The 23,754-nt window shown below is 42.6% G+C and overlaps 1 long non-coding RNA gene across 1 annotated transcript in view; it reads right to left on the reverse strand.

The window, feature by feature from the left end:
* Positions 1-11,654: 11,654 nt before the first annotated feature.
* LOC130683387 (uncharacterized) overlaps positions 11,655-23,754 on the reverse strand; it is a 29,157-nt gene continuing 17,057 nt past the window's right edge. Inside the window, exons 2-4 of the long non-coding RNA XR_008997078.1 lie at positions 15,241-15,387; positions 14,521-14,618; positions 11,655-13,180 (exon numbers count right to left, since the gene is read on the reverse strand). This is a non-coding gene — a long non-coding RNA (uncharacterized LOC130683387). The remainder of the gene's footprint in view (positions 13,181-14,520; positions 14,619-15,240; positions 15,388-23,754) is intronic.

Consider the following 23,754-nt stretch of genomic DNA (forward strand, 5'->3'; position numbering starts at 1 on the left):
ACCCAGCAGGGCTCAGACACCTGAGGGCAGACACACACACGTACACTGCCCCCATTCTCCCAATGCCTTAGATAGCTGCAAACTTTGCCCTCCTGGGGCTTCTCACGGGCGTACAGTGGGTGCTTCCTAAGTCAGGGTGTTTGGGAGTGTAACCTGTCAACCTTATTTTACCCTTCCTGCAGGGAATGGGGTGGGAGGAGCTCGCCATTCTCAGGGATCCTGTAGGGGATTCTTTTCCAAAATAAAGACTCTAGTATGAAAACTGGTTTTGTACACAGGAGGCGACTCAGTCCTATGACTGAGGGACTGACACACACGCGGGCTGCCCTAGCAGCAGGCACCTGTAAACACAGCACCCGGCCTTCCAAACCCTGATCGCGACCCCTGAACGCTGCTCAGCCCCCACCCCACCTACACCTCTCCCCCTCCTCCTCCACTGCTCCTCAAAGGTGGGCTGAGGTCTTGTCTGTTTGCTAAAGAGTAAGTTAAGAATCTTACTTGTCAACTTCCTAGATGCTAAAATGCAATCTTATCTTTAAGATGGGATCCTTCCTGCCTTTTACTATATTGTTTGTGGCTGGGCTTATTGTCATATTAATTGCCCAGGTTATATAGTATTTGATTAGGGGCTGGAGGAGGAAAAGCAGCATTTGGGCAAAGTTAAACATAAACTGGGCCTTTTAGCAGGCTAAAGTAAATTTTACAGTAGCCTCATTTAATTGACACATGAAGACATGGGCTATACTGATGTACTTTCTTATCTGGGAGATGTTCAAACATTCCAGGCCAGGTTACTGCTGGCTTTTTAGTTTTAACTAATCTTCACTGAAGAATGCTCCCAGTTTGATATTTTACTTTAGAGAATTAATGTGACTCTGACTTTAATTGTTTAATACGTTGTTTTGGTAGGGGTCTTTTTCCAGAGGCCCTCACCCTACTCTGACTACCCACCGTCCCCGTCTCAGAATCTCTGTGGCTAGTTACAAATTACTCAGCTGCAGATTACAAACCGAAATTACAAGAAGACATGAATTTCTAAATACAAGCAAATGCACTGTCAGTTCCCAGATCAAAGTAAAGAAAGTTCATTCCCAAATAAAAAATACGAGAGATACCTCACGAAAAAATGTTTTATTTTAAAGGCGCTGCCTCCGGACGGCCTCTACCCCGCCGCCCCGCCGCGGGTCACACCTGAACCTCAGCTCGCCCGGCCCTCGCCCTCAAGGCCCCCGCCGAGAAAACCACACACGGTAAAACTCCCACTGGCCTCCCCGTCTGCGCGGCCCGGCCCGGCCCGGCCCCTCCTCCCGCGGGCCCGTCACGAGCGGCGGTAGCAGGTCGGCGGCGCGGCCCCGGCCGGGAGGACGCGCGCCGCGGGGCGCATAGCAGCCGCCCTCACCACCCGGGCCCAGACGGAGGAGCAGCGGCTCCGGCGAGCCCCTCCACCCCCCGCCCCGTAGAACTTCGCCGGCCGCTCGGACGTCCGCCTCGGGAGCACCTGCTCCGCTCCCTCCCTTCCCGGGCAGCCCTTCCGGCGAAGAACGCCGACTCCCGGCCCCCGGCCAGGCCCCGCGAGCCCACCATCCGCGTCGGCCGCTTCCCGGCCCCGCGAGCCACGCGCTGCCGCCGAGCCACTCGCTCGGCCGCCCCCTCGTCCGGCTCTCCCGCGTCCTCAGACGGAGGTAGGGATCCCCGCGCCCGGTCCGGGTCCTGCCGCGCCCTGGGGCCACGTACCTTCCAACCCGCAGAGTCGTCGCTGTCGCCTTCATCCCTGAAGCGGGGCCCGCTCTGGACCCTCCACCGCAGATCTGCGGCAGCGGGAGCCGCTTCTCGGATGAGCTCTCTTTAGTCCAGCCGGACCAGCGGCTCCAAGTCCGGGCCTATCGCCGCCCACCGCCCTCCGCCCTCCGCGGGAGAGCCGAGAAGGGACGAGTGCAGCGCCGAGTGCCCAGCGGGCGCGAAGAGGCGATCCGAGGCCGGGGGGCGAGGTCAGTGCCGCCCCCGCATGCGCGCCGGGAGGACGGCGCAGCCAAGCCGAGCGCGGGCCCAGAACTTCACGGTCCATCAACATCTGGTCTCCGCGGGGTCCTCTGAGCGGATGGGACAGCGGGCCGGAAGCGCCCAGACAGGGCCAGCGAACCGAAGCACAGAGGGAGCCGTGAGGGCAGGCGGCGCTCTCGATGCTACTGACTATTTAATATGGCGGGCGGCGGCGCCTGCAGCTAATACGCAGCCGCCGGTCTTACGTGATCTGCGCGCGCGCCCAACGGCTATCCACTCCCCCGACTGACGGCCCTCGCGGCCAATGAGCGCGCGGCGCCACGGCGCAGCAGCCATTGGGCGGGCGAGCAGAACACGTAAGTCCGCCGGATGCGCCGCCGCCGCCGCCGCCGCCGCCGCCGCCGCCGCCGCCGCCGCCGCCGCCGCCGCCGCCGCCGCCGCCGCCGCCGCCGCCGCCGCCGCCGCCGCCGCCGCCGCCGCCGCCGCCGCCGCCTTATTCTACAGCCAGTAGGAACGCGAGCGCTGCCGGGAGAGCCAGTCCCCGCGGCGTCCTCCGTGCTTCGGTCCGCCGGCCCTGTCCGACCCCTCCAGCCTCCGTCCGTCCGCGCAGCGGGCTCGGTCTTTGATGGACCCGCGAAGTTCTGGGCCGGCGCTGTGCTTAACTACTCCCAACTCCAGGGCATGTTTTTGTTGTTCGCCTGTTTATTTACTGAGTGTTTTGGTTGGACATTTTTAGTGAAGTCTACTTTCTCTGCAGTGTTAAGCCTCTGATGTACAGTGCACAGCACTGCGCATGTACATGGTCACCCTGGGATGATAGTTTTATCTGGTCTCTGTCTGACTGCCGTTCCTCCCTGATCGCCCAGTTCACCTCTGTGCCCCTGTTGGCATCAATCATATCCAGCTGTTAGATGCTTGGGAAGAGGATTATTCAATTGTCTTTTTACCATAAAACTTGAATATTAAAAAGAAAAACAGTTACACTGGCTTCTGCGGATTAATTCTATCATTAAATAAAATTTGAGATTGCCTCAGTATTTCATAGCATAATTTTGCATGGATTTAAGTCAAATCATGTTGCTTAAAGAATTTGTACACATACAGAACTAAATCACGTAAGGTAAGAGATACATGTAAATCCTGTGCTTACAGGTTTATAGATTCCATCATGGCATTAACAATTGTAGATATTTTCACACATTTCCTACTTTCTATTAAGATAAACAATTTAAAGAAAAATGGTAATTTTTCTTCAGAATTATTAAAATGCCTGCTTTTCTATTATGATTTATTTCTTGCTCACTTCTAAAATGATTTATAAAATTATTTTAAATGGTGAATGCTAAGATACTATTTAAATTTTCGTAAATAATTAGACAAAAGCAATTAAAAGCTGGCTTCTGGTTGTTAGTCTGAGCTGAAGCCAACAAAGTTATAAAATATTAACATATCTGGAAGAAGAGTTGCTTGATTTCATCTTCATATGAAAATGTCTGTGATCCTAGAGGTTGTCATGTGAAAACTGAAGCGCATAGAATTTAGAATCTTATGAACACTCTAATCTACCCCAGGCCCCAGATGATGCCCATTAACATCTATGACAGCTGACCCTCAGGAGCCCTTTTGCATTCTAACAAACCCTGACCAATCCTCAGACCCATTTCATGTTCGGAAGGTTGTTCCTCCTATTGAGTAAAATGCTTCCTTCTTATATCTTTCATTGACTAGCACGAGGCCTGTCTTCTGATAAAATCCAGATCAACGTCTTTCTCATATTCTAAAGAAGAACATTGATGTACGACTGAAAAATGTAATTGTATGAGATTCACAAATAAGCCCACTTATGAGGAAACATACCAGTTAGTAGGCTTTTGGCCACAATAAATAGCATATGGGACATAATATGGCTTAAACAGATTTATTATTATTAATAAATCTCATTTTTTGAGAACTCTGGAGGTAGGTAATTGCAGAGACAGTTAACACAGCAGCTTTGGAGCAGCTTCTGTCCTTGTGAATATGTATGCACAAGTATTACTTCCTTACTAAATGTAGCTAAAAGACAGGGAATGGAGGGAACTTTCTTGGTATCCAGAACCTTTTATCCCATTAAGACACAGAAGAAGATTCCTCTTTTGTGTCAATGGCCAGGATTGGTCACCTGCCACCTCTAAACTCACTGTTAAAGGTAAATGAGGTTATCATGATGGAGTAGGAGTTAAGCCAATCAATATTCATGGGGAATCAGGCACAATGTCTCTTACCTAGACAAAATTGGGATTCTACCCCCAAGAACAAGAACAGAATGGCTGTTGGGTAGTCAGCTCACAGAGTCTACCAAAATATCTTAATCCAAATTTGAAAATCAAGTACTATAATAAATTGATCTTTTTTTCCTAATAGATCCTATGACAAAGTATGCTTTTATAAGATTTGACATATACTTCATACACATAAAATTCACCCACTTAAAGTGTACAGTGGTTTTTAGTGTATTCACAACCATGCAAACATCACAGCTTAATTTAGAACATTTCCATCACCCTAAAAACAAACCCCATACATATTAGCAGTAATTCCCCACTCTGTCCCTGCCGCAGCACTGGGCAACCCCTGCCTACTTTTTGTTTCTAAGAATCTGTCAGTTCTGGGAATTTCACATAAATGGAATCATATAATTTGTAATCATGTGTGACAGACTTCTTTCACTTAGCATAATGACTTGGAGGTTCGTTCATATTGGAGCATGTATCAGTACTTCATTCCTTTTTTATTGCCAAACAATATTCCATTTTAAACAAACCCACTTTTTAAAATCCATTCATCAGTAGATGGCCATTTGCTTTGCTACCACTTTTTGGCCATTATGAACAATCCTGGTATAAGCATTTGTATGCAGGTTTTGGCATGAACATATGTTTTCAATTCCCTTAGGTAAATACTTAGGAATGGAATTGCTGAGTCACATGGGAAGTCTATGTTTAGTATTTTAAGGGATTGCCAAACTATTTTCCAAAGCAGCTGCACCATTTTACATTCCCACTAGCAATGAATGTGAGTTCCAATATTTATGAACACATATTTATGGATACTTACTATTGTTGTCTTTTTTATTTTAGCCATCACAGTGGATGTAAACAGGTATCTAATTGAGGTTTGATTAATTCCCTTATAACTAATGATAGTGAACATCTTTTCAAGTACTTGTTGGCCTTTTGTATATTTTCTCTGAATAAATGTCCATTCAATTCTTTGCCCACTTTTAGATTGTTTGTCCTTTTGTTGTTAATTTATAAGCATTCCTTACATATTCTCATATAAATCCCGTGTCAGATACATGATTTGAAAATGTTTTCTCCCATTCTGTAGGTTGTCTTTTCACCTTCTTAATAGTGTTCATTGAAGCACAAAACATTTTGGTTTTGATATAGTCTAATTTATCTACTCTTTCTTTTATTGCTATGATTTTGGTTTGTATATATGAAATCATTGCCTAATCCAAGGTCACAAAGGCTTACTTCTATATTTTTTTTTAGGATTTTTATAGTTTTAGCTCTTACATTTAGGCCTACAATTAATTTTGAATTAATTTTTGTATGTGATGAGAGGTAGGGGTTCAACTTTATTGTTTCACATGTGAATATCCAGTTGTACCAGAACCATTTTTTGAATAGGCTATCCTTTCCCCATTGAATTGTCTTGGAATCCTTGTTAAAAACTGACCATAAATGAAAGGTTTTCTTTCTGCTTTCTGGTTTTCCTCAGTTCTATTCTATTGATTATTATGCCAGTTCTTATGCCAGTCCCACAGTGTCTTGATTATTGTAGATTTTTTGTTAGCTTTCAAACTGGGAAGTGTGTATTCCCCAATGTTTTTCTCTTTCAAAATTGTTTGTCTATTCTGGATCCCTTGCATTTCTGTATAAATTTTATGATCGGTTTGTCAATTTCTGAAAAAAATCCACCTGGGATTTTGATAGGGATTGCATTGAATCTAGCGATCAGTTTCAGAAGTGTCACCATCTTAACTGCATTGTCTTTTGATTCACAAATATAGGATGTCTTTCATTATTTCTATCTTTTAAAATTCTTTCAAAAGAGAGCTTTTTGTAGCTTTCAGAGAATAAGTTTTACACCTCTTTTGTTAAATGGATTCCCAAATATTTTATTTTTCATGTATTGTAGACAGAATTGTTTTCTTTATTTTTGGATTGTTTTTTGCTAGTGTACAAAAATACAATTGATTTTTTTGTATGTTGATTCTGTATCTTGACATTCTGCTGAACTTATTAGTTCTAATTCTTTTTCAGTGGCTTCTTTTGGATTTTGTGTATGTAAGATCAGGTCATCTGCAAATAAAAGTTGTTTTACTTCTTCCTTTCCAATCTAGATGCCTTTGTTTTTCTTGCCTAAATGCTCTGGCTAGAACTTCTAATACAATGGAATAGAAATGGTGAGGATGGACTTCTCAGGGGGAAAGCTTTCAGTTTGTCTCCATTAAATATGATGCTAGTTGTGGGTTTTAGTAGATTCTCTTTTTATCTGGGGGAAATTCTTTTGTATTCCCTCCTAGTTTGTTGCCAAAGTACTGTTTAACAACTTTGTAAAGTAGAATTAGTTTCCATTTTCCAAAATTTCCCTTCTCCCCTCACCTTTCTCCCAATTTTCATTTACTCAGAAAATTTTTATTGGGCCTATATTTAATAATAGAATAGTTTTAAGAAATTACTCAAGAATTTAATTGTTAGGTAGGGGATTCTCTCTCCCCACCCTTTCAGGTGCTAGAATTGCTCTATTTTTCCTTTCTTTCTCAGTATGAGTTACTAATAATTTATACTTACTGTAAAGCTAAGTCATTGCCTGAGGGGGACTACATTTCAAACTTTTCTCAAATTGATGTGTGAAAGACATTTTGTGGTTAAGGAACTTAAGGCTTCCGTAATAATCGCTGAGGCTGCCACCTACTCTGGTTGAAGAAAATAAACTGATAGTTGATATGAATCATCTTGAGCAAAATGGTAACAGAAAAGCTCCTTCAGAGTAACTTCAATATTAAGTTCGGTTCCTGTCTGTTTATGTCAGCTAGTTTTGGGGATCAACCTCTTAAGCTCTGAGTTTGGGTGACATTCAGCCTGTTAATAAATAAACAGTGGTATGGGTGAGGTAGGCAGACCAGCTCTGCTGCCTTAGAGAAGTGCTTTATTTCCTTACATCCAACCTTCTCTCAGAAAGGATTTAATGCCACTTAAATCAAGTGATGAGGAAATTGAGACTCTGGGATCCCAAAGTGAGGGCCAGAAAGACAGATGCACCAGATCTGTTTGGGGCATGTGGATTCCCTGCCTGGGCTCATGGGAGACCCTAGCCACTCCTGGAAGTAGATGCTACTGCATGCTAGCCAGGGAATGCGTAAGTGGGGGTATCCCCTCTTCACATGTCTCTGCTGAGGTGAGGCTTATTTGCATCTCCTGGTATGGTGACAGCGGCTGCTCTCTCAAGTCCCACAAGTTAAGCACATGCCTGCTCCCAAGCCCTGAGGGGGAAGTTGTGAAGTAGAAGAGGCACACAACTCCAGCTTTGTGCCTCCTGCCCTTCCCAAGGCATCTGTCTGCCTCTTAGGGTACAGAACATGCCTAGCACATGGTAGATAATAAATACTTGTTGAGTGAATGGATGGGTAATTATAAACAAAAAGGTACATGAAAGGTACATAGCTAAATTTTCCAGTGACAATTTAAAGCAAGTAATTAAAGCAATCTTTCTAGAAAATCCTGAAGATACAGTAATGGGAAAAAGAAATCATAGACACAACCTCATGATATACAGATGCTAGTGCAAAGACATTAAATAAAGAACAACACAAATATATGATTACAGACCTGGAATGGGTCAGCTCTCTGAGAAGAAAATCTCAGTGTACATTGACCAGATTTTGGTCAAGGGGAGATGGACAAAAGTGGAAGAAACCACTTCCAGACTTGACCCTTGAAAACATCCCTTGGTATCCTCCAGCCCTGTCTGGTCCTGGTGTGCCTACCTTGTAGCTACGTGTGTATTAAGGGTTGAATTATGTCCCCCTAAAAGCCATGCAGAAGTCCTAACCTCTGGTACCTATAAATGTGGCCTCATTTGGAAATAGGGTTTTTCCAGATGTAACCAAGTTAGGATGAAGGTCGTTAGGGTGGACCCTGATCCAGTATGGCTGGTGTCCTTATAAGAAGAGGGAAGTTTGGACACAGACTCTCAAAGAGGGGGAAAGACCGCATGGAGCTGAAGGCAGAGATGGAGATCATGCTGCCGTAAACCAAGGAACACCTGAGGCTACCAGAAGCTGGAAGAGCAGAAGAGGATCCTTCTGTAGAGGCTAAGGAAGGTGCACAGGCTTGCAGACAGTCTTGTGGCCTCCAGAACTGTGAGATGATACATGTGTGCAGTTCAAGCCTTCCAGTTTATGGTACTTTGTTAGCACAGCCATGGAAAACAAACAGTGTGCTGCACAGAGTGGTTTTTGGTTAGAGGAGCAGCCTGGCCGGTGTTTTTCAGCACCAGGCAATCCTTCCTGGTTCTGACATAAATCTTACATTGTGCAGTTTAAGCTCGTTTCCTCTTTTCTGCACTTCTTTAGTTGATAAGGGCCTCTTTCATCCTGGACTAAATTGCAAGTACTTTGCCCAGGTGTCTCTTGATGCCCCTTCTGATACCTGGTCCTACCTGGGGCTCCAGGGAATACTGAAGGGAGACCAGATAGGGTGACTCAAATTAGAGTGCCCTGTAGCTCTGATGCCTCAATTCAGGTGTCTGCCATCTCTTGTGCTGCCCACTGGCCGCCCAGGGCTCCCTGAGGACTCCCACCTCTGATGGGAGTGTCTTTATAATCAAAGAGACCACATGTCCTGGGCTGCTGTTCCCTGATGCATGTCTGTTGTCCACCACTATTTTTAAGAGCACCCATTCTTTTTACCCTCAATGGTGTCTTAGATTGCTTAATAAAGTATATGATCCTCTTATTTATAGGGTATGAAGAATCAGGGTGATGGCCCTGACCTCTAAGCCACACACTAATGCAGCAAACAGAAAACAGAGAGACTCAGCAGAGTGTACACTAGGCTCATGCTCTCCAATATGCTGTCCAGATGCGGCTACTGAGTACTTGATATGTGGCCAGTCCTGAGGTGTGCCAAATGTGTAACATGCCTTCCAGATTTCAAAGCTTAGTAAAAAAAGAATGTAAAATATCTTGTTAATAATTATTATATTGAAACTATGTTTTGTGTGTGTCAGGTTAAATAAATGATGTTTATTAGAATTAATTAGGTAATTAAGACATAACTAGAATTAAAATATATTTAGATTCTTTTACTTGGTCATGTGACTACTAGGAAACTTATAATCACACGTGTGACTTGCACTGCACTTCTCGTGCACAGGGCTGCTCCAGATCCAGTAGGCTGGTCCTACTTTTGATTTTCCTTTTCCTTTTCTACGTTAATAGCAACTGCCAAAGAGAGGGTAGTAACAGTTTTAGGTGTTACTCCTTCCAGATGGCATTTGCCTGGTGACTGTGGCCATTGGAAGTGCCCAGTCCTTGCTCATCTAAGGTGGGAGATGCACTGCTCCCCAGTGAGGAACCTGGAGTCATAGAGACCCAGCGCTGCTCCCTGTGAGCTCAGCTGAGATGCCAGCCACAGAGGACCTCAGGGTTCCCCTCTGTGAAGGTCGGTGAAGACATGGAACTAGATGACAATTAAAGCCCCTCTGAGGTCTCTCTGAAAGGCCTGGACTAACGGCTGAATGCTGGCCACTCAGGGATATGCACAGGGTCAGTGGAGGAACATGATTTAGGAGAGGCTGCCTCTCAAATCAGACCATGTGTGTGCTTCCCCTGCTCCCCATCAGAGATGCCCTTAAACCCAGAACACCGTCAGTTACAGTGATAGCCGACTCGGAAACCAGCGTGTAGATAAGAAAATGTGTTACATGTTAATGATAATCAGGGTAAACAAAAATACATAGGATTGGTATGAGCATTGAAATTCAGGGATGATGAATCCATTATAGGTCATTAAGAGGAGTGAAGATTATTTTAGAGAAAAAATAGCCTTCCCCTTTGCCAACAATGTTTTTCTGGAAACCACATATGAAGAATATTGTAAGGTAGATGGAACTTTCCCGTAACAGTAACATTGGACTTGGGAGTTTCATTTCTGACCAATGACTCCACATCGTAATAATCATAGATACTAAACTAATAACAGTGTATATATAGGGTCAGTCTTCCTTGGAGGTGTTTCATTTTTAAAGAAAATTGATAAACACAAATCAATATCCAGTTTGTGGCACATGGCAGGTAGGTCTGCTGAGGGCCGACTCTTGGCAGAGATGGTTTCCGGTGGCCCTTAACCCCTCAGGGCTGTTGTGGTGCCCCAAGAAGGCAGGTGAACTGATGTCAGAAAGCCAGTGTACTTTGTCTGAGGCCCACCCTGGCTTAGCAGATTATCTGATTCCTAGAGGGGTGTGGAACAAAGTTTTGAAGAACAGGATGGAAGCTAGATCATCATGGAGGCTCTCTGGATGTGAAGATGGAGCACAGATGAACCAATCGCTGGGTGGCCAGGAGGCACCTGGGGGATGTAGGCCAGCAGAAGGAAATGGGACTGGTAGAACAGTGAGGACTGACCAGGGGCAGAGAGCCTCAGCAGCTCCTGGGAGAAGTATTAGAAGTAAGCATTTCCAACCACAGCTGGTTATTGAGCTTTATAGATAAGCTATCACTGGAAGCCATTGAAATCTCACCTATTTTTCACAGCTTATCAACTGCTTTAATATGTAAGAACATGCAGCCTGTCTCCAACCAGAGGCAGTTCTTCGCTCTACACTGATGCAACGACAGCAATGTGACCCACTGAAGTCAATCAAATCAAAGCAAGAGATTAAACCTCAAAACCCATCCTTCGTTTAAGTGTAAAAGCTACCAGGCACTCAGTGTGGACCATGAAGCAGAACGTGCTACCTCAGTCCAGCCTACTGCCACCTGTGGAGGTGACCAAAGGGAGGGGCAACATAAAGCCATGAGGGCAGAGCTGGGACTTGCTCTTGGTGATGTCTGGCTCCAAATGCTGGGCCCTCAGCTCTGCATCACACTGCCTTCTCCCTGAGAGTCCAGGCTATCACAGCACCTGCAGTCTGGAGACAGAGGGAGCAGCTGCGTCTTTCTGAGACTTTGGGGTCACTGACCAAAATCAGGCACGAGCTGACTTCACCGGGCCTGTGTGAACCAGCCATTGTCTTGCTCTGAAGCACATTCCTCTGCACCTTGGTTGGTAATAGCATCATGTCTTCCATGAGGCTATGCCTTTCTGTTTTTCCTCTTTCCTAGGACTCTGAGAAGGGCATATAGGCTTGAGTGAGGGGGTTTCCCCAAAGGCATTTCCCATGCCTCTGAAAAGGCTGCTGTATTTCACCAAGAATAGGATCTTAGCATCTGACACAAGCGGGAAATACAAATATAACTTATGGGCAGCACTTACTTCCATCAAACACTTTAATTCTGATCCCAGCCTCGAAGGGGTCTGTCACAGCTCTGCAGCAGGACCACTGGGCGCAGCTCTCCCTTTTGAACCCTGGAAGGTCAGCACAAGGCCTCGCCACTCCCACTGCCAGACAGACGGAGTTTGTCCCAGCACTTCAAGTCACCTCACTCCCCTTCAAGCCTCACAGCCGGCATGCCCTCTCAGGACACTCTGCTCCTCTCTGAAGGAGAAAGCTCCTTCATCCAGCCTCTTCATGTACCTCACAAGCCCTGGGAAGCTTCCTGGTTCATGCCAGCTCCTGCTGGCTCTGCGGAGGGAGGCGCAGGCCTGACCCCAGGTCACCCAAGTGTTTCTCTGGATGACCCAAATGGTGCCATTCGGTCCAGCTCTGCCTCTCAGCTTCCCCAGCAGAGCTGGGGGCAGTTTTCTCCTGAATACCTGCAGGCAAACATCCAGTTGTATTGATAATCAGTTTATCAATTGCTGTGCACAGGCTTAAATGCTAATTTGGGCTCCATACGCAAGACACACCACCACAAGCTGCAGCTGTTTAGTATACTTTCCCTTTATTAAGAGGAGGAGGAGATAAGGGAAACAGAGAAGTTTCAGGAAAATCAGTCTATTATACCACTAGGACCTTATCATCAGCACCGGAAAACAAATATCATGGGCAAGTCTCAGGGGAGGAAAACAAGAGGAAGAGCAAGCAAGCAAACAAGAATCAGTTCATCATACCACAACCCCATCATCAGCACCGGAAAACAAATCATCACGGGCAAGCCTCAGAGGAGGACGACAAGGCAGCAGTACTCCAAGCACACTTGAGGGAAGGCTGCTCGTGGTTTCTCTACGCTGATATTTATGCTGGTTTTAACAAAAGAGGCTCAGTGCCAATAGGCACATGCATGAGTCACGTACGGACCCGGATCTGGCCAGGAGACGGGGCCGCGTTCACAACTCGCTGTTATAGAAACGTCCAGGGCCTGTTTCCCAAGGTAGTTATCCCAGGCACATAGCCCAAGGACAAGTATCTCTGAACGCAGCCCAGGGTTGTCTTTCCCTTCTCCCTGAGGAGTGGCCAGCTCCTCTGGGGAAGGGGTGCATACCTTGAGCCTGGTAAACTCATATGACCCCGAGCAGGCCTTAACATTCTATACTTCATTACAATTCAGTCCTAGGGCTGCTTGGGGGAATATGCATAGTTTGTACGTGCATGTCTTAGTGAAAACAGGGTATATATCTTTTGCATATGGTGGTACATCTAACAGTTACAAAAACACAAAACAATGAGGGTTATAATTATTAACAGAAGAGGGGTAAATATAGCTGAGAAATACTTGTAGGCAGTGGAACTTCCAAACAAAGAGTTTCACCAGTGGTGATTAGAGCCCTGGGTTGTAACATGAGAAAAGTCTTTTAATTGGTTGGATGTTATGGTGGTAGTCAATCGATGTTTAGCTAAGGTTTAGCTAAGGTTAAGCCAAATGACGAGATAACAATTGGGAATTCTGTAAGATGGTTGCTAGAGTTAAATTCAGATACGCAGAAGGAGGTTGTAAGTGACGAGGAGTCCAGGAAAAAGCTTCATCATTCTCTAGATCGGGAGCTAGGTAGAAAACATCACCGTTCCAGTGGAGCAACTCGAGACGCTGCAGACATACCGAGAAGGGAGAGGAAAGTTTCATGCTGTGTAATTCCGTCAGGTTAGAGCTAGCAAAACAGACGTGTTGGGGTTCTATTTCATATAAAATGGAAAAATTGCTTATTGGGAATGCAGTTAGAATACACAAGTTAGTTGAATGAGAAAGCAAACACGGTTCCATTATACGAAGAAGGCCATTACAAACTGGCCCTCGGTCAGTAGATATGCAATCAGTTTATAAGTAATATCGCTATTGTCTATATGAGTGCCTTCTATCTGTGGTTGTAGAAAATAATTATCTTTAACAATAGGCAAAGTATGAAAAGAACATAAGGTTTTAGCAACTTTAGGAAGGTAGCAAATAACAGTGCCCACACACCATAAAGCAGTGCAATTAACAACAGGAGCATTCATGGCTATCCACAAATTATTGGTAATAGGGAGCATGGTTCTCCAAGTGTCGGGAGAACTTTGCATAAGGAAACGTTGTGCATTTTCTTTTTGTATTAAAGTGTACAATAATTGTAAGGAACATTTAGTCTAATTAAATAAAGCAGGAATATTAGTCTCAATCAAATATTGTTTAATACTAGAGTCAGTAAAGATATGTAACATCTGTTTTTGATAAGCTAATATTTGCTTATGGGGAACAATAGTGGTGGGTAACTATTTAGCATTTAAGGTCACAGCTTTGGATATGTCTGATCTAGTATTTTTAAGGCGATGGGCTAAAGCTTCTAAATCAATAGAATTAGCTACACTTAATCTAGAGCTAAGGCCACTTAAAAGAGTGTCATACCAAGCACGAAGTTTACGGTTGCATTTAGGTAAGGTGGGGAAAGAAATGTTAAAATGGATTACTCTCTGGGGTGCAGCAACAGAGGTATTGGTACAGGTCTTGGGGATGCGCACTATCTGAGGGGTAGCACTCTTCAAGGATTGTTTTACTGAGACCCATATATAATCTTCCCAAGATGTCCTATTTATAATTGGAGTGGTGTTAGTACAGAGAATAAACTGAGAGCTGTTAACAGTTAAATTCAGATTGTGCTTTGAATTATTACAGTATTGCATAGCCTGTAAAATGCTAGCTACAAAACTAGTATAAGTATTTGAATGAATGGAAATATTTACCCTACAACAAGTAATATTAACTTTGGTTTTAAAAATGAAATTAATAGGTGGGGAGCCAGAAACTACTACGTGATATCGACTTTCCGTATTTCTTTTCCATACAGTCATATTGCTATTTGCTGATACTGTTAGATTTGCAATGATCAGGGTTGGTTAGCACAACACTGGAAAGAATTGTGGGAGTGTGGTACAGTGAGGTTCTTCCATACATACTGCCACTCAGCTTTGGTAACATTGTAGTGGGTTGGCAGTTCTAGTTGAGTTCCAGGTGTCCATGCATTACTCATTGCAGGTGTCCACAGCAGAAGAGTCTATAAAATAATATGGTTCCGTAAAAACAATTGGTTAATAGGATACATTTCAGGTTGTTCTTGTCTAGGGAACACAACTACAACTACATTGTTGTCTCTGAGCTATAACCTCTCCAGCCCATGGAGGGTCTGTAGTGTGTCTCTTTACCCATACTTTGGTTCTAGCAATGTAATCAGTAGAACCAAAGCCACTGTATCTCGTGGTGGGGTTAGGAGGAGTATCTATCTTTTCCTTTATGGTTTATCTCTTAAAATGAGACCCATTATCACTTTGAATTTGCAAAGTTGTGCCATAATATAGAGCAATGATGTCTGGAGTCTTAATGGTATTGTTCTGAGTGGCTTGCTTATATGCACAGGTTACTAGGACCCCTGAATATGTGTCTACACATGTACAGATGTATTTGCATCTCTTAGGTAGAGGTAGGGGTTCAATATAATCTATTTGCCAAATCTGAGCAGGTGCTTTGCTCTGTAAGAGTTTTCCAGTTATAATCTTGGGCAAAGGCCAGTGTTCATCTAGTTGGCAAGTTGTGCATTGTTCTTTAACTGTTTTTAAGTCACATAAAGGGACACTTATTCTGTGGTCCTGTGCCCACCTGTGCATAGCAGCGGAACCAACCTGCATGTCTTGTCTTGTGATGAATCTATCGTGCAAGTGCTGTTTCATCACTAATGGGTGTAGAACATTCCACTTCAGCTACAGCTGCTAAGTGATCTACATCAGCATTATACTCACGTTCAACCAAAGTCTTCTTAGCATGAGCATCTACATGGAACACAAACAGGTTAGTGGTTTTGGCAATTTCTCAAATATCTTTCTAAATATCGGACCCCCAAAGATCTTTGTCATAAATCTTCCATTGATCTTTTTCCTATTTAGGCATCCAAGTGCTTATGTTTTGGCTACCGCCCAGTAGTCAGTAGAAATACGACATTCTTTGTCTCTCTCAAAGTTCATTGCCTGGTAAGCTGCTTGTAATTCAGCAAATTGGCTACTTTTTCTTTCACCACTAGTTTCTAAAACTATTTTAGTCACTGGATTATAAGCTACTGCTTTCTAATATCTAGTATTGAAATGAGAGTGAACAAAAAACACAGACAACAAAGCCAGACAGACAGTGGCTGCAGCCCCGATGTGGCGCAGATTGTTTATTTTTATACTGCCTTTCTCGGACCTCAGCCAAGTGCTAAACTCATCTTTCCCTTCTCAGGGGGGACAAGCTAGAGCACCTTGTTGATTTTTAGAATCTGCCCACTAAGCAGGGGCGGTGTTTTCACACATCCCCGAGGTCTCCCTGTTTTCCGCGTGAGGTGTCTTGGCTCGTTTTTGAGGACAAGATATGCTTCTGTGGGCAGATAACTTCTGAGGACGGCACCAGTTGTTCTCAAGCTGGTGCTTCCCCACGCTGCATTCAGACATAGGGGAAGGTGCTTTCCCATTCTGCGCTCAGACATGTGAGAAGACAAAGGCTGTCCCTATCATGTAAGGGTTGTAGAATTTGTCTCTGAGAATATGATTCTTCTAATATCTAAACAGGCCAATAAATTTATGAGTTTCCTTTTTATTCTTAGGAGGGGCAAAATTTAGAATTTTCTGTCAGGCTTTTGGCAATATGGCCCTTTGTCTGAAATTCCAGTGAATTCTCAAAAATGTCACCTCCTGTGCTGGTCCTTGAATTTTGTCTGCATTGATTTCTCAACCTTTCTGTTTCAGATGGGTCACTATTTGACCTAAGTGACACTGTACTCTAAATGCTCATTAGGACCTTGGATTAAAATATCATCTATATAATGAGTAATTAATAAATCAGGGTGAATTGAATGTTCATCTAAATGTTCAGCACTCAGGCGGTGACAAATAGTTGGGCTATACTTATAGCCCTGTGGCAGGCCAGTGAAGGTATACTGACGTCCTTGCCATGTGAATGCAAAATATTCCCATTGCTTGGAGTCAATGGGAATAGTAAAAAAAAGCACTGGCCTCATCTATGACTGCATACTAGGTATCAGAATGAGTTTGAATATGTTCAGTCAAAGTTATTGTATCAGGCACTGCAGCAATTAGGGGAGGAGTGACTTTGTTCAATTATCTATAGTCTACAGTCATCCTCCAGGAACCATCAGTTTTCTTTACTGGCCAAATTGTGATTCATCTCTACTGGAACGGTCTTAAGGACCTCAATCAGTTGCGGCAGGTCTGCATTATGCAACTTTCCATCCCAATGCTCACTGAGACCAGTCACCAAAGCCCACTCTTTGGCAAGGGAGGAGAACTCAGGGTCCTCCCAGCTAGGAATATCACAAGTGATGCATAACACCTCACTCTTTTTCTTAAAAAGGGGCATTGCTTCAGTGGCCATGCGTATCCCATCCTCAACACCGATTTGTATTGATAATCAGTTTATCAATTGCTGTACACAGGCTTAAATGCTAATTTGGGCTCCATACGCAAGACACACCACCACAAGCCACAGCTGTTTAGTATACTTTCACTTTATTAAAAGAGGAGGAGGAGATAAGGGAAAAAGAGGGAGACACAGAGAAGTTTCAGGAAAATCAGTCTATTATACCACTAGGACCTTATCATCAGCACTGGAAAACAAATATCACGGGCAAGTCTCAGGGGAGGAAAACAAAAAAGGAAGAACAAGAAAGAAAGGAAGAAAGAATCAGTTCATCATACCACTAGGACCCCATCATCAGCACCGGAAAACAAATCATCACAGGCAAGTCTCAGAGGAGGACGACAAGGCAGCAGTACTCCAAGCACACTCGAGGGAAGGCTGCTCGTGGTTTCTCTACACTGATATTTATGCTAGTTTTAACAAAGGGGCCAATAGGCACATGCATGAGTCTTGTATGGACCCGGATCTGGCCAGGAGCCGGGGCCGCGTTCACAACTCACTGTTATAGAAACGTCCCGGGAACGTTTCCCAAGGTAGTTATCCCGGGCACATAGCCCAAGGACAAGTATCTCTGCACACAGCCCAGAGTTGTTGTTCCCTTCTCCCTGAGGAGTGGCCAGCTCCTCTGGGGAAGGGGTGCATACCTTGAGCCTGGTAAACTCATATGACCCCGAGCAGGCCTTAACATTCTATACTTTATTACACCAGTACAAATCTGGTTTTCTTTTGACAATCCCCCAGGCTAATCTGTATGAAGACCATCAGGGCCTTACGTTACCATGACTTTAACCGTGCTGCCCGTGACATCATTACCATTTCCTGGCTCTGCCCAGCACATCTGCTTCTTTCTTGATGCATTTTCCATATCCTAGGGGTCCCCACTTTAACTGACTAAGCTTCTTGAGTGTTCCAAAATTCTCAACAGATATTAATGTTTGGGATTCAGGAATGAGAAATAGTAATCCTCAGAAATTCCTAAATCATAAGCTTCTATATATATTTTTTAACATTGGTTGACATGTTTTTAAATGTTGGCTACAATAAAAAACAAGGAAACATAGGCTGATTTCCTTATTTATCCAAAGAAAATATTGTCCGTTTTACAAAGAACTGTAACCTACAGCAAATATTCAAACACTGAAAAATCTTAACAAATAACATAGGATGGTATTTGTATAATGTAACATTCAGATCTCCCAGCAAAGTTAACAGCACTGCACTCACATGTCAAAATTGCTGTTTAAGGGTATATTTTGCTTCCAAACTTACTGTTTTCATAACCCCACTCAAAGCATTTGTATAAAGTGCACTACACAAATGAAATTACTAATACTTCCTTTTCTGCAAAAATAATTCACCGTTAGCAGGAAATGGGCCATGAACACACATACATACACAATTTTGTACTGAGCTATTTGTGTGAGACTGACTGAGTAGGTTGGAGCTGCATCTCTCCTAAGTGCTCTTGTCCTAGTTTCCAGAATGTCAACCCGATCCACTGGCTCAGCTTCGCATTGCTTCCTGCTCTTGCTTTCAAGACGTCAGTGGACTCATGACCACTCTTGTCTCCTTGTTAATGAATGTTATGCTTTACAAAACTGAAGGAACAAAACAGCAGCAGAATCACAGAACCCAAGAAGGGACTAACAGTTACCAAAGGGAAAGGGTCTGGGGAGAATGGGAGGGTAGGGAGGGATAAGGGTGGGGAAGAAGAAAGGGGGTATTATGATTAGCATGTATAATGTGGGGGGTGGGGGAAAGGGGAGGGCTGTGCAACACAGAGAAGACAAGTAGTGATTCTACAACATCTTACTACACTGATGGACAGTGACTGAAATGGGGTTTGTGGGGGGGACTTGGTGAAGGGAAGAGCCTAGTAAACATAATGTTCTTCATGTAATTGTAGATTAATGATAACAACAACAACAAAAAAAACAGCAGCAGACTCACAGACACCAAAAAGGGACTAGCGGTTACAAAGGGAAAGGGTTAGGGAGGGTGACAGGTAGAGAGGGACAAGGGGCATTGTAATTAACACTCACAATACAGGTAGGTCATGGGGAAGGCAGTACAGTCCGGAGAAGACAAGTAGTGACTCTACAGCATCTTGCTACACTGATGGACAGTGACTGTAATGGGGGTGGGGGAACTTGATACTATGGGTAAATGTTGAAACCACAATGTTGCTCAAGTGAAACCTTCATAAGATTGTATATAAATGATACTTTAATTTTTAAAAAGGTACACTTTAATTCTCAAATAAGAATTATCATTGTTTTTGCCATTTTCCCAACTTCTTGTCTGATTTTATCCTCAGAATTCAGAATTATACTCAGGATTGGAAAAACATAAATTTTCAAAGAAATGCTGGGAAGGAATTTCTAAACAGAAACCACTTCGTCCTTAGCCATCCAGAAGGAATGTTGCCACAGTGGCCCTATAGTTTCTCCCTAAAATTTACTTACAAAAAAAACCCTTAACACAAAGGTATAAAACTAGAAATAAACTGTACAAAGAAAAAAAAAAGGCCCACAAACAAATGGAGGGTTAACAACATGATCCTAAATAATCAATGGATCAATGAACAAATTAAAATAGAGATCAAGGAATATATGGAAAAAAATGACAACAACAACACAAAGCCCCAACTTCTGTGGGATGCAGTGAAAGCAGTCTTTAGAGGAAAGTATATAGCAATTCAGGCATACTTAAAGAAGGAAGAAAAATCCCAAATGAATAGTCTAACGTCACAATTATCAAAATTGGAAAAAGAAGAACAAATGAGGCCTAAAATCAGTAGAAAGAGGAACATAATAAAGATCAGAGAAGAAATAAATAAAATTGAGAAGAATAAAACAATAGAAAAAATCAATGAAACCAAGAGCTGGATCTTCGAGAAAATAAACAAAATAGATAAGCCTCTAGCCAAACTTATTAAGAGAAAAAGAAAATCAACACACATGAACAGAATCAGAAACGAGAAAGGAAAAATCATGACAGACCCCACAGAAATACAAATAATTATTACAGAATACTATGAAAACTTTTATGCTAACAAGCTGGAAAACTTAGAAGAAATGGACAACTTCCCAGAAAAATACAACCTACCAAGACTGACCAAGGAAGAAACACAAAATTTAAACAAACCAATTATGAGCAAAGAAATTGAAGTGGTAATCAAAAAACTACCCAGGAACAAAACCCACGGGCCACATGGATTTACCTTGGAATTTTATCAGAATACAGAGAAGACATAATACCCATTCTCCTTAAAGTTTTCCAAAAAATAGAAGAGGAGGGAATACTCCCAAACTCATTCTATGAAGCCAACATCACCCTAATACCAAAACCAGGCAAAGACCCCACCAAAAAAGAAAATTACAGACCAATATCCCTGATGAACGTAGATGCAAAAATACTCAACAAAATATTAGCAAACTGAATTCAAAAATATATCAAAAGGATCATACACCACGACCAAGTGGGATTCATCCCAGGGATGCAAGGATGGTACAACATTAGAAAGTCCATCAACATCATCCACCACATAAACATAAGGATGACAAAAACCACATGATCATCTCCATAGATGCTGAAAAAGCATTTGACAAAATTCAACATCCATTCATGATAAAACTATCAGCAAAATGGGAATAGAGGGCAAGTACCTCAACATAATAAAGGTCATATATGATAAACCCACAGCTAACATCATACTGAACAGAGAGAAGCTGAAAGCTTTTCGTCTGAGATCCTCTGGAACAAGACAGGGATGCCCACTCTCCCCACTGTTATTTAACATGGTACTGGAGGTCCTGGCCATGGCAATTAGACAAAACAAAGAAATATAAGGAATCCAGATTGGTAAAGAAGAAGTTAAACTGTCACTATTTGCAGATGACATGATATTGTACATAAAAAACCCTAAAGACTCCACTGCAAAACTACTAGAACTGATAACGGAATGCAGCAAAGTTGCAGGATACAAAATTAACACACAGAAATCTGTGGCTTTCCTATACACTAACAATGAACCAACAGAAAGAGAAATCAGGAAAACAATTCCATTCACAATTGCATCAAAAAGAATAAAATACCTAGGAATAAACCTAACCAAAGAAGTGAAAGACCTATACTCTGAAAACTACAAGTCACTCTTAAGAGAAATTAAAGAGGACACTGACATATGGAAACTCATCCCATGCTCTTGGCTAGGAATAATTAATATTGTCAAAATGGCCATCCTACCCAAAGCAATATACAGATTTGATGCAATCCCTATCAAATTACCAACAGCATTCTTCAATGACCTGGAACAAATAGTTCAAAAATTCATATGGAACAACAAAAGACCTCAAATAGTCAAAGCAATCCTGAGAAGGAAGAATAAAGCTGGGGGAATACGCTCCCCAACTTCAAGCTATACTACAAAGCCACAGTAATCAACACAATTTGGTACTGGCACAAGAACAGACCAATAGACCAATGGAACAGACTAGAGAGCCCTGATATAAACCCAAGCATATATGGTCAATTAATATATGCTAAAGGAGCCATGGACATACAACGGAGAAATGACAGCCTCTTCAACAGATGGTGTGGGCAAAACTGGACAGCTACATGCAAGAGAATGAAACAGGACTATTGTTTAACCCCATACACAAAAGTAAACTCGAAACAGATTAAAGACTTAAATGTAAGTCATGAAACCATAAAACTCTTAGAAGACAACATAGGAAAACATCTCCTGAATATAAGCAGGAGCAACTTCTTCCTGAATGCATCTCCTTGAGAAAGGGAAACAAAAGCAAAAATGAACTCATGGGATTACATCAAACTAAAAAGTTTCTGTATGGCAAAGGACACCATCAACAGAGCAAAAAGGCATCCTACAGTATGGGAGAATATATTTGTAAATGACATATCTGACAAGGGGTTAACATCCAAAATATATAAAGAACTTACACGCCTCAACACCCAAAAAGCAAATAAGCCAATTAACAAATGGGCAGAGGATATGAAGAGACAGTTCTCCAAAGAAGAAATTCAGATGGCCAACAGGCACATGAAAAGATGCTCCACTAATCATCAGGGAAATGCAAATTAAAACCACAATGAGATATCACCTCACACCAGTAAGAATGGCCAGCATCGAAAAGACTAAGAACAACAAATGCTGGTTAGGATGTGAAGAAAGGGGAACCCTCCTACACTGCTGGTGGGAATGTAAACTAGTTCAACCATTGTGGAAAGCAATATGGAGACTCATCCAAAAACTAAAAATAGAAATACCATTTAAATCAAGAATCCCACTCCTTGGAATTTACCCAAAGAATACAAGTTCTCAGGTTCAAAAAGACATACACCCCTATGTTTATCGCAGCACTTTTTCTCTTTTTTTTTTTTTTTTTTTTTAAATAATTATTTTTTATTGAAGGGTAGTTGACGCACAGTATTACATTACATTAGTTTCAAGTGTACAACACAGTGGTAGAACATTTATATACATAATTCTAGGTTCCAGCTATCACCCTACCAAGCTGTTACAATATCTTGACTATATTCCTTATGCTATACATTACATCCCGGTTACTTATTTATTTTACCATTGGAAGTCTGTCCATTTTTTTTTTTTTTTTTTTGTGAGGGCATCTCTCATATTTATTGATCAAATGGTTGTTAACGACAATAAAATTCTGTACAGGGGAGTCAATGCTCAATGCACAATCATTAATCCACCCCAAGCCTAATTTTCGTCAGTCTCCAATCTTCTGAGGCATAACAAACAAGTTCTTACATGTAGAACAAATTCTTACATAATGAATAAGTTACACAGTGAACAGTACAAGGGGAGTCATCACAGAAACTTTCGGTTTTGCTCATGCATTATGAACTCTAAACAGTCAGTTCAAATATGAATACTCATTTGGTTTTTATACTTGATTTATATGTGGATACCACATTTCTCTCTTTATTATTATTATTTTAAATAAAATGCTGAAGTGGTAGGTAGATACAAGATAAAGGTAGAAATCATAGTTTAGTGTTGTAAGAGAGCAAATGTAGATGATCAGGTGTGTGCCTGTAGACTATGTGTTAATCCAAGCTAGCCAAGGGCAATAAGATATCCACGTATGCAGAAGATTTCTCTCAGAACAGTGGGGGTGAGGTTCTAAGCCTCACCTCTGTTGATCCCCAATTTCTCACCTGATGGCCCCCCTGCGACTGTGCCTGTCTTAGGTTGTTCCTCCCTTGAGGAATCTTACCTGTCTCTGGCTAACCAGTCATCTTCCGGGGCCATACAGGGAAATGTGAAGTTGGTAAGTGAGAGGGAAGCCTTATTGTTTGAAAACGTTAGCTTTTTACTTCTTTGCATATTTATGCCCTGTGGCTTCTATGCCCAGCATTTGTCTTGAGGTATCTTTACCACTTGGAGGAGTTATGATACTTGGTAAACTTGATATGAGGCACGAATTCTATTTAAGGGTTGTAATTAGGAAGGAAGAAGAAAAGCTATAGAAGTAGCAAACGGAAGAAAACATGGGAAGATTGATTATTTCTTTGACATATATTCTTGTAGAGTAACTTCAGCATATATAGGTTTTAAGCTACTACTTAAATTGCGCACACACATTAACATAATAGGAGTATAGTTACATAACCAAAGCATATCTGTAATTACCAGCCATCTCCAGTGAAACCAAGAAAACCATTAAGGCACCTTAGGC

The sequence above is a fragment of the Manis pentadactyla genome, chromosome 4 (genome assembly GCF_030020395.1).
Source record: "Manis pentadactyla isolate mManPen7 chromosome 4, mManPen7.hap1, whole genome shotgun sequence".
Classification (NCBI taxonomy): Eukaryota; Metazoa; Chordata; class Mammalia; order Pholidota; family Manidae; genus Manis; species Manis pentadactyla.